Source organism: Myodes glareolus, chromosome 19, assembly GCF_982192425.1.
Source record: "Myodes glareolus chromosome 19, mMyoGla1.1, whole genome shotgun sequence".
NCBI classification, from domain to species: domain Eukaryota; kingdom Metazoa; phylum Chordata; class Mammalia; order Rodentia; family Cricetidae; genus Myodes; species Myodes glareolus.
In genome coordinates this window covers 3,658,687-3,674,549 of record NC_142044.1, presented here as the reverse complement: position 1 = coordinate 3,674,549, position 15,863 = coordinate 3,658,687, and the positions used below count along the sequence as shown (strand labels likewise).

Sequence of the window (15,863 nt, the reverse complement as noted above, 5' to 3'; positions counted from 1 at the left end):
AGAACTGCGCTTGGCCCTGGCAATGGAATCGTTCTTCTTCTTGTCATAGTGGATAAGGAGTAGAGAATGAGACCGGAGAGTGGAAGCCAGCTGTGACACACAAAGGCCCACTCCCGGGGACCCACCTCAACCAGCTATGCCCTACGCCCAAAGTGTGTCACTGTGGAGGCGAGCATTGAAGGCTCATATATGTTCAAGCCACGCCCAGTGGTTCAGTTCGCTTCCTGTTGCCTGCTGATCAAGATGGAGGACTCTCAGCTCCAGCACCATATATGCCTGCATGCTGCCATGTCTACCATGGAGATAATGGACTAAACCTCTGAACTGTAAGCCACCCCATTAAATATTTTTCTTTATAAGAGTTGCTGTGGATGCTGGACAGTGGTGGCACAGCCTTTAATCCCAGCACTCAGGAGGCAGAGGCAGGTAGATCTCTGTGAGTTTGAGGCCAGCCTGGTCTACAAAATGAGTTACAGGACAGCCAGAGCTGTTACACAGAGAAATCTTGTCTTGAAAAAGACAAAACAATAACAAGAAAAATAATTGTTATGATCATGGTATCGTTTCACAGCAATAGAAACCCTAACGAAGACACATGGCTTTGCTTGTTTTAAAGCCTTGTTTTCTTTTTCATTGTGTGTATGTAAGCTTCTGTGTATGGGTAATGTGCATGTAGGTGCTGGTGCCTGCAGAGGTCAGAAGAGGGCATTGGATCCTCTGGAGTGACAGGCTTTGTGAGCCACCTGGTGCAAATGCTGAGATCCAAGCCTGGTCCTCTTCAAGGACAATATGTGCTCTTAACCACTGAGTCAACTCTCCAGTCCATGGGACTTGTTCCTTAGTATCTTAAAAGGGATGAGAGGAAGGGAGGGAGGGAGAGGGAGCAGGGAGAGAGAGAGAGAGAGAGAGAGAGAGAGAGAGAGAGAGAGAGAGAGAGAGAGAGAGGAAAGTCTTCCATCTGCTTTTCTTCTTTAGGGAACTCCTGTTTGGTATTCAGCTTCTTGGGTCGATTCTCTGGTTTTCTCTTTCTTCCGTTACTCCCCTCTGTCTCCTTGGTCTGTGTGCTGGGAGACTGTCCGCAAAGCTACTGCGCCCACCTGTTAGAAGGAAACGCTGCAGTTGCTGCCACTTGCATTTCTGCTGTGGCATCAGCTGTCCCGACTCATCACGGTCTGGAAAATCTTCATGGAAATATCAGGTATAAGCAACTCACAAGTTTTCAGGTGTCTCCCCATCTAAGTGGTGTGATGAGCACACACGCTGGTCCAGTCTGTCCTGCCCCAGACAGAGGGTCCGTGTTGTAGATAGCCATCTCAGTGACTGGATTGACTTTTCAGATATCACCATGCAGGTCGTAAGTAACCCATAGGTAGGAGCCTACGTCTACTCCCCCCATCCTCTTCATTCCCCCTGCTTCTTGTCACCACACAGAAACTGCGTAGTCTGTCATCGTAAGAACACTCCACTGATATGGACTACAGCACGGCATTATAGTCGTTCAATTGCATTGTTACTTATTGTTAAGGTCCTGAACCTAATTTATAAGTTTAACTCTATCATAGGCACGTACGTATGTGTAGGGTTCTGTACTATCATTCAGGTGCCCGCTGGGGTGGGGGTGTCTCGGAACATAGCCCCCATGGATAAGGCATGGCTACTGTATTCATTTCTACTATGGACATAATTTTTACAAACGTTTTCTTCATTTCTGAATGCTGGTTTTCACCCCACTCTTGGGTCATAGATGTCACATCTTCTAGTCCTTCAGGGACATCAGTTTCCATGGTCAGAAGCTTGCTTCTGCTCTCCACAGTGACTTAGCTTTGAGATGGTTGGAGTTTCCTGCTTGCTGTGTGGGCTCGCTGAACTGTTTAAACGCTTTCCTTGAGAGTCTGAACCTCAGACCGGCCTTCACGATTTTACAAGGTGCTGTAAAAACCGTGTGGATGATCAGCGTGTATGTTTGTTATCGTTGCTGTGAGCTTGGGCTCTCCGACCCCGTGGCCTGGGGTGAGTGACCTGCCTCTAGCAACCCTTATTCCCTTGCATCCCCAAACAGTGATGGAGCTGCCTGTTCCAGAAGGCCCAGGACCAAGGCAGACACCCTCCAGTGCCGAGGCCGCACTCGCGTGAACTGAGGATGACTCGGTTGCTGCCCGCTAGAGGTGTTCCCTGTGGTGCCCTTGGTTCTAACCCCTAATGAGTTCATACAGCAATCTTGAATATTATATAGGACAATGCATTGAAGGTGTGCAGCACTGAGCTACACAGTCAATGCGCATAGACAGCAGAGGTCACATGATAAGACATGTATATAACACTTATGTGAAGCTGTACTGTGACAGAGAACCTGACACTGTATGAGGCAAGGGGAAAAGAGAAGGTAAAACAAGAGAGAGAGGGAGAGAGAGAGAGGGGGGGGGGAGAGAGAGAGAGAGAGAGAGAGAGAGAGAGAGAGAGAGAGAGAGAGAGGAAAGGCCTATAATAATAGAGTAGGAAGAGCAAGGAGGAAGCCATCAGGACCCGAGAGAGGCTAAGTTGGGAGGCAGGCGACAGTCTGGAATGCAGCCTAAAGGGTTTGGATGGCAAGAAGGAACCTTCATTAAGACAGTAAAAATAGGACTGGAGAGACGGCTTAGGGGTCACAGGCAACCCGGATTCAGTTCCCAGCACCCACATGGTTCACAAGCAGCTCTAACTCCAGTTCCAGAGGACTCAGCGCCCTCTTCTGGCCTCTACAGGAACCTGCATTTGTGTGGCATATGGGTACACAGACATGCATATACACATTAACAAAAACTTTAAAAAATACAGCAGGAAAATCTCTTTCCCTTAGAAAAGGCAGTGTTGACTGATTATCGGAGACGTATCTGAGAGAAAGGCACAAAGTCTTGTGCCTGGAGAAGGCCGTCTTTTATCTCCATGTCCCTGGGATTTTAATCGATGCCCATCATCAATGCTTTTGCATTTTAATTGGTTGTTCCTATTCTAGGCTTCCGTCTCAAGGTGACTGCAGCCACAAACTGGGAACATTAGTAATTCAGAGGAATAAATACACAGCAAAAGGAAGCAGGACGTGGTGTAGAATTGATGAATCTGTGTGTCCCAGGGAAGACACTGCTTCTTCAGTCTTCTGGCCCTCCGATGGTGTGGCTCAGCCCTGTTTAGTCTATGAGCGGAACGTGACAGTTGGTGTCCTTTGAGAGTTGCTGGGAGTCTCTTCTCCCCTTTGGACTAGATGCTGAACCTCTGCAGAAGGGAAGCCACCTCCCGAGCTCACCTCAGAAACTTCTGCCACCTCAGTGCTGGTGCGGCCGCCGTGATCAATAAACCACTCGACCTTCAAGAGTTCCAGTATCTCTCTGTGTTCGGGTGGCATTTAGGTATGTGACTGAAAATAATCAAAGCTGCTTGGAAGTTCAATAGGGCTGACTGGGGGACTTTGATCAGTCATTCAAATCTTAACAGAGGAGTCGAACATCCTGAAGACACTAGTAAAGTAGCTGAGCCCCGGACTAGACGTGGGCTCCCTGGAGAGTGCACAGCCACAAGGCCTCTGTGAGGTCCGATCAGTGGGATTGAAGGCATCTTTAGCATGTGTACCTGGCTGTCTTTAGGAGGTTGTTGGTGTGAATGAGTTTGTCTGGAGGCGGGAGTGGAGCGGGGGCGGGGCGGGGCGGGGGCGGGGTGTTCTTGGTTTTGATGGACAGCACTGCTGTAGACTGTGAGACTGTGTGCTCTGGACTCTGGCCAGCTGCAGCTGCCCCTCAGGCAAGCCCTCTGCAGCTCAAGAGGAAGCGTGCTTGCTGCGCTGGAGGAACCGGCAGGAGTGGAGGCGGCTGCAGTGACGTAAGCAGAGTTAGGTGGAGGCGGAAGTGGGAGGCTGAGAAGAGCCCCCACGGAGCCCTGAGAGGACTTGGGCCTTGGCACAGTTAGACGGGAACGGATGGGAATAAACAGCAGCATGGTCTGAGCTTCATTTTGATCCATGCGAAGGGTAAAGATGGCTGGAAATGCTGCGGCAGCCATGGTGGGGAGGAGGTCAGATTCTGAGTGTCTTCTGCAGGTAGAAACAGAGGCTTTGCTCGTGAGTTGCATCAAGGTGACAGAGAAGGACAATGCCAAGGTTTCACCAGGAAAATCAGGGCAGTGTGACATTCCCTGAGGTGAAGGAATCTGTGTGAGGAAAAGTGTAAACTAGGAAGGACCGCCTCAGAGAGGTCAGGGCAAGCCATGGACACTCAATAAGGCACTCTGGGCGCATGATCGGACAGACAGACACAGTTGGACACTGACATGCTGGGTCTGTGATTGGACAGAAAGACAGATACAGTTGGGTACACTGGCTAGAAAGTCCGAATTGGAAGTTGTGTTCGCTCCTCTCCCCACTGGCATAACCTGATAAAGGCAGTTAAAGAAATGAAGGGTTTCCCCCTTGGCTCCCAGTAGGAGGTGATCCATCCTTTGTGGCGGGGAAGGCATGGCAGTAAGAGAGGCTGCCATTCATCTACACTCAGGACCGAGAGAGATCAATACAGCTGCTCCAAAATCCTTTTCTTATTTGGGAACCCATTCAGGGGTTCCTTCCTCAGTCAAACCTCTGGAGAAAGCCTTAAGGCACATCCAGAAATGTGTCCCCTAGGATCCTAGGTCCCTTAGGCGACTCTATGTCCCGTCAGCTTGATAATGAAGACAAGCCGGAGTCATTGGCCTTGATGACATTTTTGTTCTGTGAGGCTGGATGGAGCCACTGGCAGTAGGTAAAAAAGAGGGACCTGTGGGCAGGGTGTGGGGCTCTGACATTTGCAGACCTGAGAGCTTAGAGGACAAAGGAGGCGGGAAACTGAGGGGCGAGCCAGCAGAGCAGGGAAGCTGGCAGCTTACTGTCCCAGAAGCCACTGAGAGGAGTGAGCGCTGTGTCAAGTCCTCTGGTGCAATCAGGACAAACTTAGTGGCTCAACAGAAACACAATTCAGGCATGGGAATACATCAGTGAGCTACTGAAAATGTCCTCCACACAGGTGGCTGTACTCAGAGGCTGAGGCAGGAGGATCCCAACAAGTTAGATGGTAGACAGACTACACAACATAAATTTATTTATTTATTTATTATGTATACAATATTCTATCTGTGTGTCTGTCTGCAAGCCAGAAGAGGGCACCAGACCTCATTACAGATGGTTGTGAGCCACCATGTGGTTGCTGGGAATTGAACTCAGGACCTTTGGAAGAGCAGGCAGTGCTCTTTACCACTGAGCCATCTCTCCAGCCCACAACATAAATTTATTATCATACAGTTCTGAAGGCCACAGTTCCCAAAATCGGGGGAGGGGGGGCTACTGCTGTCCTCTTGTTTACCGTCTGCCTTTAAACTACGGCCATTCTAGTCAGCGACTCCACCACTGCGAGCAGCAGCAAGGGAGCCACAGCCTGAAGAGATTCTGTTCCCCCGGGCGCTGACTCTTTCAAAACTCCTAAGAGAATTTATCTAAATCTCTGTTCCACTAAAGAACTCAAGATCCAAAGGTTAAGGTGGAGCCCTGCTTCCCAGAGAGGCTGAACAGCAAGCAGCTCACCTAGCTCGCCTCCTCCCTCATGTCTCTTAAGAAGTCCTTGTGCGGTTTTTTTCTCATCCCTCTTTATAAACCCTTCTCCACCTGGCTCCTCCCTACTACTTCCTGTCAGCTGATTGCTGACTCAGCTTCCAGATCACAGGTGAATTTTATTTCATCAAACAAATGTTTGTATCGTTAAACAAATGTTCCAGAGCATAAACAAAAGTCACACACCTTAAAATAATATTCTCCAACACGCTGCATTTCTTCCAGAGTCTCCAGGAGAGTGAGTTCGTGTCTTGCTGCTGCCAAAGCCTGTCTACCTCTTGCCTCTTGACCCCTTTCTTCCAGCTCGAAGCCAGCCATAGAGACAGGGCTTGCACCCCCACCCCTCACATCACCTTTCCTGGCAGGACCTCTGGCTTCTCTCCTGGAAGGATTTTTCTGATGCAGACACAGAACCTGCGCTCAAACTCCCAATCTGCTGATTAAGAGCCAGGCGTGCGTAATGCTGTTTCTAATCCCAGGATTGGGAGGAAGGAGGACCTGGGGCTTGCTAGTCACCTAGCCAGATTCAGACCAATGAGAGCACCTCCCTTGAAAACCAGGGTGGGCAGCTCCTGAGGAATGAATGACTCTGGAGGCCGACCTCTGGCTTCTCCACGCATACGTGTGTACACGCAGCACATACACATGAAATGCACAAAGACACAAAAGACCATTTCTTAGTGCTAACCCTGTCAAAGCCCCGTGGTGGCGGCAGCTAACAGGGCAGCATGTGCTCAAGCTTTAGAAATTAGGGGAAGCCGCACAGGGGTCAGTGGGCTCCTGGGTCGAGGTGTAGACTCAAGAACATGAGCTCCAAGTCTGTGTGAGCAAAGTCAGCAAGCTGTGCTGTGACTGTCCAATCACACAACTTCCCCCAAGCTTGTTGTGGCTCAGAGGGACCACCACCATAGCTCATCCAGCCTTTTCTGAGTCACAGCCCCAAGGTACCCAGATGTACCCTACCATGTGCTGGACCTGCTGAGGGCCAGAGGTGAGAACAGGGGCCTCAGCCCGGGAGGATCCCCTGCCCCAGGCCCGTACCATGCAGGTCCTATCTCCTCCTTCTCACTTCACCCCTCCACCCCCACGCATATACGTATACACATGTGCACACACACACACGCACACACGTATATGCAGACACATATATGCGCACACACACGCACACGCATGTATTTACGCACACATATGCATACACATGTATATGCACACGTACACATGCACACACAGCATCCAGTCAGTATGATGAGTCTATTTGGACTTTAGTTTCTATGCTTTAAATTATACTCTCTGGCTTTCAGGAATATGCGATTGCTCACACAATAAAGCCTGTTTTTTTTTTTTTTTCACTCCCTGCAGTAGGAGTTCAGCTGTGTGAGTGTATCATGCCTTCCACTCAAGCATTCAACAAAAGTCTCATTTGAGTGAAAAACAAACTTCCTGTCAGTGTGCTGATAAGTTACAGCCGTGAGTCAAACCAGCAAGGAGGCAAGCTTCCCCTCCTCCCCCTCCTCCCTCTCCTCCCTCTCCTTCCCCTCCTCCCCTCCTCCTTCCCTCCTCCCACTTCTCCCCTCTTGCTTCCCTCTTGCCTTCTAGGCCACCACACTAGATTCCTGAGGGACTGGAGCCACCATCCCAGCTGCTAGCTGGCAGAGGGAAGGTCATCTCCCCACCGGTCCCCCAGCAGGCTGTTGCCCTCCCGCCCGTACACCTCTGCTCATGCAGAGAATGGCGGGTCGCCCTCCAGCCTGCCAGGTTCTACCCGCTCACACTCTCATTCATGCACACTCACACAAGCTCACACCATGGGCTCACTAATCTGTAAAGTGAGGTCCCTCAGGAGAAGCTGTGTCATGGCTGGTCTTGTTTGTCACCTTGACCGGGTTTTGGATCACCATGGAAAGTCCTCTGTGGGTGTGGCTAGGAGGCGGTTCCCAGAGGGGTTCTACTGAATGGGGTGGGGCACTATTCAGAGGACTGGGGTCCTGGACTGAACGGAAAGGAGAAAGTGGGCTGGGCACCGGCACAGATCTCCCTTTGATGCCTGGCTGCAGCTGCAGTGTGGCCAGCTGCCTCGTGCCTCTGCCGCCACATCCCTGCCACGACAGGCCGCATCTCCCTGAACTGTAAGCCAACACCAAACCCCTCTCCTTTACGTTGCTTTTGGTCAGGTACTTTGGTCAGCGATGAGAAAAAGAACTAAAAGAAGCTGGAAGGGACAGACCGTCTTTCAAGCTCCAAGTCACCAAAATGCAACCTCCATTCCCAGGGCTGTAGAATGCTCAGAGTAGCATGGCCAGGGCTGCGCTAAGGACAGTTAGTGGACAGCACATAATGACCTCGGTGGAGCCTAGGATTGCTGGGAGGCTGTGTCTTATTCTTTAGTCTGGGAATCATCTGAGAGTCCTGCCCTTGATGGTCCATGGGCACAGTCTGCCCTCGATGGTCCATGGGCATAGCCTGCCCTTGATGGTCCATGGGCACATTCCTGCCCTTGACAGCCCATGAACACAGCCTGCCCTTGACGGTCCATGGGCACAGCCTGCCCTCAATGGCCCATGAACACAGCCTGCCCTTGACGGTCCATGAACACAGCCTGCCTGTGATTGCCCATGGACACAGCCTGCCCGTGATGGCCCATGGACACAGCCTGCCCGTGATGGCCCATGAACACAGCCTGCCCGTGATTGCCCATGGACACAGCCTGCCCGTGATGGTCTATGGGCACAGCCTGCCCTCAATGGCCCATGGACACAGCCTGCCCGTGATGGCCCATGGACACAGCCTGCCCGTGATGGTCTATGGGCACAGCCTGCCCTCAATGGCCCATGGACACAGCCTGCCCGTGATGGCCCATGAACACAGCCTGCCCGTGATGGCCCATGGACACAGCCTGCCCGTGATGGTCCATGGACACAGACTACCTTGAGCCACCTCTCAAACACTACTAACTCTCACAGAGGGTAAGAACCTCTGTGAAATTCCCCACTCAGTCATACCTGACTGCACAGTGCAAGCTTGTGCATGTTTACACACGTGCATTTTTTTTAGTTGAACTGGTAAAACAGAAAAAAATCTTGCCACGTCAAAACTAGCCTCAGTTTACCTGGCTGTAAAGCAGGGAACTGAGGAACGGTCCAGCTCTCCAAACTTCGGAGTGGGCAGGTCCTCAGAGTCACATCAGAAACTCTCCAGTGAGTAGTCAGGGACTCTCTGGGGCAGGGTGCCACAAAGACAGTGGTCAGCCAGCTGTCGGAGGGCTTTCTCTAGTCCAAAACTTCAGAGGCCCTTCTACGGGGTTCTGACCTCAGACTTGCCAGCATTACCCATGAGAGGAGCCGATGCTATCACACTCCTGTCCTGAGCTGTCTGCAGTGCTGCTATTGTAAGCAAGACACCTTTGGAAGACATCCCCCCGCCAAGGCAGATACAAGGCAGTCATTGCCGGCCTCCAGGGGTGCAGAGTGGTCATCTCCAGCCGCTGCAGCCCTCAGTCATGACAGCACAGCTGAGGTTTGGCTCGGCGGAGGCAGCCTGGCTGCGCTCCACGAAGGGTACTCTAGGTATGCGCCTCCGTGTCTGTTCTGACACCAGGCTCAGAAGGCAAAGTGAAGAAGACCAGAGCCCATTCCAGCAGTGCTACTGTGGGGTGAAGCCCCCAGGCACTGTGAGGGCTTGAGGGCCGGTGCCAAGTGGCCTGGGCACCCTGAGGATGCTTTGTGGAAGGGGTCTGATTGGTGAAGAAACAGCTTTTCTTGGAATGAAGAGAAATACTGCAGTCAATGACCAGAGTGTAAGGATTGTGAAGCCTGATTAAGGAGCTGGGCACGGACTGCCCAGGTAACAAGCCACTGGCGCTTCAGACAGCAGTGAGCTGTAAGATAAAAGTTACAGAGGGATGTCAAGGGCGGATGTTAGGAGGCCATGACCTAAGTCAGGAGGACGAGGGGCTCACAGGAAGAACAGAAGGGAGAGGACAGAAACGAGGCAGTCGGATGGTCACACATTTAGGCTTTGTTAGGGAGTCTGAGGTGGGGGCCAAGAAAAGCATCAACATCGACAATGGCAGAGTGAGGCTCCCCTGTAGGTCGAGCCCGAACTAGTCAGTGACGGGGCTGATAAAGGCTTCGGCCCCACAACGCAGGCCGTTCTGGGAACAGACAAGTCTGAGTGAGTTGAGGATCCACGTTCTCTCCTTCCCCGTCCAGCACGGTCCTGATTTCCCCCTAGGTCCTGATTTCCCCCTACGTTTGCTTTGACCCCATTGCTCACACAGCCACTCAGCCTGGAAAACTGGGTCTACACACGCTCACCTGTCCTCACTCAAACCCAGTTTTCTTTCCACCCCGTCAGCCCCAATGTTTGTTCAGCTCCTTCACGCCTCCCTCGCCTCTAAGGCTTCAATGTTCCCACCGGCACCCATGGCAGGATTCAGCCTCATCTGAGGTATTAAGAGGTGAGGTCTTTGGGAAGGGTAGTCTGGATGTGATTGGCCCCCAAAGCTCATAGGGAGCAGCACTATTAGGAGGGGTGGCTTTGTTAGAGTGCGCATGGCCTTGTGGGAGGAAGTGTGTCACTGTGGGGCTGGCCCCTCAGCCAACCACAGGGCCCTGTGCGGAGTTTCACCAGAGCCAGCCCTGCCTAACTGGGCTCTTCCAGAAGATTCTCCCTGCTCATGGATCAGATTCCTGAGTTGCTAGTCTGCCCTCCCTTTTCTCTCCTTCCTCTTCCTCCCTCTCTTCTCCTTCCTCCTCCTTTCCCAAGCTCTTTCTCCTTCCTCCCTGTGATGGTTGATCTTGTTTGTCAGAATCCCTGGATTTGGACTCGGGCCTACCCTCAGGTTTTCCTGTCTTCTTGTTTTTGTTTTACTGAAGTGAGAAGACCCTCCTCACAGGTGGGTGGCCTCTTCCCACAGCAGTCAGAATGTAAAGTAGTCCAGTGGAAAAGCTTCAGCTTTTAGCCTGCTGCCTTGGTGTCTTGCTGGCAAGTTCATCCACTCTGTTGGTGCCGAAGTGACTGCTATTGTCTTTCACAGATAACAGAGCCCAGTGTCTTCAGCCTTCTACCACGGAGTAAAGAGCCACATTCTCCAGCAATCTTTCAACCCACGTGGTGTTACTGAGGCACCCGTGGGCAGACAGAACAGCTACTTACTCATCCTCTCCAGCATAAAGACAGCTACTCTTGGCCTACCCAGATCATATCATCCAAGCCCCTTCTCACGTTTATTCTTTCTGTTTCAGTTCCCCGTGGAGAACCATGACACTATCATGCTCACACTCAACAATGCTCTCCGCTGACCTTGAGTTTGCCATCTTACTGTCTCTTCCTCCAAGTGTGTGTCACCGTGACTGCTTTGACATAAAAAGCTGCTGGTTGTGGGGCTGTGTGCCTGTCTCTTAGCACTCAGAAGGCTGAGGAAGGAGATTCGTCCAGTCGGAGGCCAGCCTCAATTATGCATGGGAGACGGTGCCTGAAATAAACAAAGTTTGTTGATTAATTTAAAAGCAGAAATCAAATCTCATCACTTTCTTGCTTATAATTCCTCCGTGGCTTCTAGAGGTATCTGGCAACAGTCCTGACACCCCGTGCCGGCCCACTGTGCCCACCTCTGTCCCTCCAGCCTCTTTCTTGCCTCCTCCACAGAATATTTTCAGTGAGCCATGAAGCACACCAACACCATGCCCCAACTCAGGGTTTTTGCATGAGCTGATCCCTCCACCAGCAACGCTCTTGTCTGAATCCTTTCAGGTCTTGGCTCCAATGCCGCCCCATTAGAGAGGATTCATCACCCTACAAGTTCAGACCTTGTTGCTCACTGTCAAGGCAGACCGTTGGCTGCCTTCAGACCACTCTTCACAATGGTCTGTGTGCTTATCTTTCTTCTCTCTAGATTTTAAGTTCCGGGTGCCTGTTCATCTTACGTGCCAAACAAGAACTTACCCAAAGGGCCGATGAGCAGATAAAACACTGAAGGCGTCTTCCCAGACTTCCAGTGGCGTTGGACTGACCCCATATGCTCTCAAATGCCATTGTATTTCCACAAACGCTGGTTTCTAAGCCCGGCAGGCATCTCATCCCCTAGGGTGGCTTGAGTGCCCAGATGTGGGTGCCCAAGTGTTTTTAGTCATCAAAGGTACGTTGTGATCCTCTGATGGCAAAGTGTGATTCACAGGCAGCCACACCTGTCCCAGCTGTGTCTACTGGGCAGATGAGACACATTAAATATTTTCTGTCGTTGCCATGGAAATCTCAAGCTGAAACACGCTGTCACAGAGAAAGAGAGAGCCTTTCTCTCAACTGGGCTAGTAAGAGTTCTCCTGTACCTCTGTTGCTATGCAGGCCTTTAACTCGGGAGTCCTGAGAGATGTGAACTAAGGAAATCTGAAATCAATTCTTCTTTCAGAGGGCAAGGAATGACGTTCATTGCCAGAGAGTGGAACCGTGTGATTCTTCCCGAATCGTTCGTGAGGTCTTCATCCCCAGTGCCCCACAGTGTGGCTTTGTTTAGCAATAAAGTCCTCGTTAATGTGACTAGTTGAGGGCATACTGAGGTTTGGTGAGCCCTAAGTCAGCACAGCTAATACCCTTATAAGAGGAGGCGTGAACATGAAGGGGTGATACCGTGCATGCATGTAGGAAGAGGTGAACATGAAGGGGTGATACCGTGCATGCATGTAGGAAGAGGTTCACAAGGCTGAGCACGCCAGAGAATATCTGCAAGGCACCAGAAGCAAGACGGGCCCTGCCAACGCCCTTATCAGGAACTTCCAGCCTCCAAAACCGTGAGACGAGGGCCGTTCTTGTTCTAGCCACTCAGCTTGTGGTCCTTTGTTACAGAATCCTTAGCAAACAAATGGAGGCTTCAGCCAGGCCAGGCCATCTTGGACAACTAGGCTCTGCACACCAAGCGTAAATTTGCCTATTTGACCATCTAACTGACCTCCACCACAGCCATTTCCCCGTTAGACAAAGAGCAGAATGTGGCATTAGCCCTGGGCATCCTGGGGGTGTCTGGGTATATCCCCTCTGGAGTTTCAGTGGGTTGGAAAATGTCTAGGAGAGGTAGCTTGTCAGCTCCCTTCCCCATGGGCTCTGTATTCCCATGCTCTCTCCCAGGGTGCACGGCTCCCCTCAAATGCTCACAGGCACACTTCTGGAATCGGTGTTGAAGGGGTCTCACCCAGGATGCCATGCATCAGAGCAGGGCTGCCGAGATGTCTTGCAGTTAACGTAAGTCACTAAGTATGTCCCTCCCTGTCCCTTTGCACCCCCTTGTCCTTCCCCTGATACACAACAAGTCAGTTTTAAGCCATCCCAAGGTGGTTTCTACCTGGACATCTGTCCTGAGGATGTCCTTGGGAGTCACTTGGGTAAGCTTAAGGGCATTTTAAATTGTCACAGCGGTAAGGGGAGGGAGTATCAGATACACTGGGAAGGGAGGGTCAGGGGTGCTACAGTGTTCCGATGTGCAGGCAGCTCCCGAAGATTGTCCCACTCAAGTCCCAATGGTACGTCCGCTAAGAAACACACCTGAGGTGGCGTCAAGGGAAGAATACGAGCTCAGGATAGGATTGTTTTTATTTAGGGTTGTTTTGTTTTTTGTTTGTTTCAGGTCTTGCTAAGTTGATTATGAAGTCACAACCACCCTATTTCTTCCTTGAAAGTGCTCTGATTACAAGTGCAACCCTCAGACTCAGCTTGAGATGTGTGTGTGTGTGTGTGTGTGTGTGTGTGTGTGTGATATGTGTGTGTGTGTTCCAAAACTCAATGACTTCAAACATCAGCCACATTGTCTCATCCTTCTGTGCACTGACATTTTAGGTGGGTGGTTGTACCTGGGGTCTCTTATGCTGCCGTGGCCCGATAGGGACGAGGGTAGAGTCAGCAAAAGGCCGAACAGGACTGGGTGTCCAAGATGGTGGCTCCCTTGCTTGGGTGTCTGTTACCTCAGACTGTAAGCCTCTCCAAGTCTTAGGGTTTGCCTTTGAAAGCATGAGGTAGGCTGCTTCCCAGCTTGTTGGGGTGCCTTGGAAATGGGACACCCTTTTCTGGCTATTACTATTGGCAGGAAAGGCAGTCCCAGTTCCAAAAGTATGATGGTTTTCATGCATTTCCACTGTGTATTTGCTGATGTAGCACTGACTGAAGGGTTTGCAAAGTGGCAAAAGGTGTCTTGGCAAAGAGAAATGTCACTGGCCAAGGCAGACCCAGTTTCCTTACTTCTATTGGCTCTTAAGTAGCATGTTTGTCTGTTGGTGTGCTGGGGATTGAACCCAAGGCCTTGCTCACATTGATCCACCTACCAGAGTTATACCTCAGCTCTTTTCCTTCTTATTATTATTTTGGTTTTTCAAGACTGGGTTTCTCTGTCTAACAGTTCTGGGTGTCCTGGAACTCACGCTGTAGACCAGGCTGGCCTGGAGCTCTCTTCGGAGACCAAACTGTCCTCCAACTCACAGAAACCTGCCTGGCTCTGCCCTCCTCCACCGGTGTGCTGGGATTAGGTGTGCTCCTCCACCATCTCCCGGCCATTTTATTCTTAACTAATGTTGTCAAATTATATACAATAGTCTCTTGCACATTTCTGCCTCATCTTCCTTTTGTTCTCAGAAGCAACCACTTACAACACTGCTAGTTCTATTTTAAGAATAAGGCAAACTGCTCTTTCTTGAGTAATTTACTTAAATTCTTTTCACTACAGCAAGTGGATATTCCTAAATTTTATATGTGCATTAGAAACAGGGTCCCATTATGTACCCCAGTCTGGCCTAGAGCTTGGTGTGTAGCCCAAAGTGTAGTGGAGCTTGGCACGTAACCCAGGCAATCCTTGAGCTCTCTGTCCTCCTGCCTCTACCTCCTGGGTGCCAAGATCGCAGGCGTACATCACCACCGTCACTACACATAAATAGTTTAGATCCTTCACTCTCTCCTTCCTGTGCACTCTATCCTTCAAACACAACTGTTTATGAATCTTTGGCAAAGGTCCATTATTATGATTTTATAAAATAAACATTATCCAATGCTGCACCAAGTCATAAAATGAGAGCAGATTCCCTCCCTACCCTTCTTCCTGCTGCAGTGACCCCTCCATCCCTCCCTCAGCGCATCCTTCTTCCTGCTGCAGTGACCCCTCCATCCTTCCCTCAGCGCATCCCTCTTCCTGCTGCAGTGACCCCTCCATCCCTCCCTCAGCGCATCCCTCTTCCTGCTGCAGTGACCCCTCCATCCCTCCCTCAGCGCATCCTTCTTCCTGCTGCAGTGACCCCTCCATGCTTTGCTCTCTGTTTTTCAAAAGCATCCAAAAATTTGGGTATTTTCAGCCTTGTAGGTCAACTTTACATCCATTTTGAGATCTCAAATCCAAGGATGTATGTTCTATTGCTTTGCTAGTATGGCTCCCTCCTCCCAGAGCCTCTGGGGCCTGCATTACACTGTCTTCTGGAACTCTTTTTCATTCCCTTGGATTGCAAGCTTTCCTCTTGTCTTATTTTTGTGGATTTTTATTATTGCTGTTTTTTGTTTTGTTTTGTTTGAGACAGAGTAGCTTTGACTGGCCTGGAACTTGACGTGTTGACCAGAATGTCCTTGAACTCAGAGATCTGTCCTTTAGCAGCTTCCTTACAGTATGAATGGGATGTAAATTTTTGTGCATGTTTCATGTTTGTATATGTCTTTGAGGATCGATAATGACAGGTACTAAGAGTAACATTTTATATGGAGTGTGGCTGGGGGTGAAATTTTAGTGCGAAAGCTGAGTACTGAAGACACGTCTTCCACGTATTTTATTCTCCATGTTACTGATAGGAAGCTCGGTGTCGTACATGTAACTATTTCTTTTTCTGGAAAACTCTTAGGGTCTTTCTTCTGTTTCAAGTTCTACTCTGCCACGCGGTGTGTCTTGACATGGACTCTGGCCAACTCTTCCCAGGTGTCTGGGGCTGTCCAGTCTTCCCCGCCCAGGCATTTTTCTTACATTATTTGCTTGGTGAGTTCCTTACCACCATTTTCTCGTAGCAGAACCACTTCCTAAATTCCTTTTCTATTCTCTTATGTTTTGCCTTTTATTGTCCTTTAAGAAATTTATCTTCAGGGCCTGTGCCAGTTAGAGAGGTTCTTTTGTCATGGGAAGAGGGGCTCTCAACTGAAGAACTTCCTCTCACAGATTGGCCTATGCATCCGTTGGCATTTTCTTGGTTGTTAATTGATGTAAGAGGGTCCAGCAGCCACTGGAGGTGGTGATACTCCCCAGGCAGCCGTA

The 15,863-nt window shown here is 50.4% G+C and overlaps 2 long non-coding RNA genes across 2 annotated transcripts; one reads left to right on the top strand and one right to left on the bottom strand.

The window, feature by feature from the left end:
- The first annotated feature begins 232 nt into the window (after positions 1 to 232).
- On the top strand, positions 233 to 10,986 carry LOC146891125 (uncharacterized). Its single transcript, XR_014998100.2, has 3 exons — positions 233 to 326; positions 2,993 to 3,383; positions 10,846 to 10,986. It is a non-coding gene; the product is annotated as an uncharacterized LOC146891125 (long non-coding RNA).
- Positions 9,597 to 11,984, bottom strand: LOC146891126 (uncharacterized). The gene is made up of 2 exons (XR_014998101.2): positions 11,546 to 11,984; positions 9,597 to 11,075 (listed from the first exon to the last, which is right to left on the bottom strand). It is a non-coding gene; the product is annotated as an uncharacterized LOC146891126 (long non-coding RNA).
- Positions 11,985 to 15,863: the final 3,879 nt, after the last annotated feature.